Source organism: Fragaria vesca, linkage group LG1 (assembly GCF_000184155.1).
Source record: "Fragaria vesca subsp. vesca linkage group LG1, FraVesHawaii_1.0, whole genome shotgun sequence".
In the NCBI taxonomy this organism is placed as follows: Eukaryota; Viridiplantae; Streptophyta; class Magnoliopsida; order Rosales; family Rosaceae; genus Fragaria; species Fragaria vesca.
The window spans coordinates 11,928,195-11,929,274 of record NC_020491.1 but is presented as its reverse complement, the minus strand read 5'-3'; positions in this window follow the sequence as shown (position 1 = coordinate 11,929,274).

Sequence of the window (1,080 nt, the reverse complement as noted above, 5' to 3'; positions counted from 1 at the left end):
CCCTAATTGGACTCATTCAGAAAGAGCAAAGCATCACGAACCCAATGCTAAATAGCACCGCACGCAAATTTGACCTCCCAATTGAACCAATTTTTGAAATTGCCCACCCCGTCCGGTTTGGGGGTTGCGGTTACTGAACCTCAAACTGTCTAGTTAGGAGACAGAGGAGTCGGAAAGTGAGAAGCTTTATGCTTTTGACAGATCCAAAAGGTTTGAGAAAGAGAGATATGAGGAAAAAGTCACTACCAAAAGAAAGACTTTAGCCGACGAAAATAAAAAAACCAGGCCGACGAATTATTTCCCTTCGTTGGCTAATTAAAAATTTTTGTCGGCTATGGTCAACTTTAGCCGACGAAATTAAAATTTCGTCGTCTGAATAATTTTTTTCGTCGGCTATAGTCTGTGAACTTTAGCCGACGAAATTTTTAAAAGTTTAGCCGACGAAAAATATAATTTCGTCGGCTAAAGTGTCTTATATTTGCAGATCTGGACAACAACTCATCTGGGAAAAAAAAACTATACGTAGAACCTTCAAACGCAAAAAAGTCGTGAAATAAGATATGACCAGAATGGTGAAATACGTCTACAGTTAAAAAATCACGGTATTCCGGTAAAGTCTCCGTGTCGATAGTTGCGGTCAATGCAATTTACCCTTATTATTCACTATGCTGCAGATTTGGTTTTTGGTGTCCGATTGACTATTGTGATACCTTTCTGGAAGCGTAACGGCCCTACGAGTCAAACTTATTGCTATTGCCATGATGTATGGGCCTTTTTGGCCATCCGAGTCCGTTTAGGGTTTTAAAATGCAGTTTTCTTATTTCAGATTAGAGTTGACCGTTTTGATCGAGCCCTTAACGTCGTCCAATCCAATTGAATTTTTTACCATAGACATCTTTCATCATAATGATCATATCAGACGGTCGAATTTTGGTTTGTAAATTTTAGTCATCGGAATCACAACGTGTCTACTATTTACCGTTATTATTCCCTATGGGGAGCCCTATCGTCGGAAGGTAAATGTCTCAAAATTTTTATATGGGCAGTTGCGTCTCATCTACGTGAGAGTTTTTTGTGTGG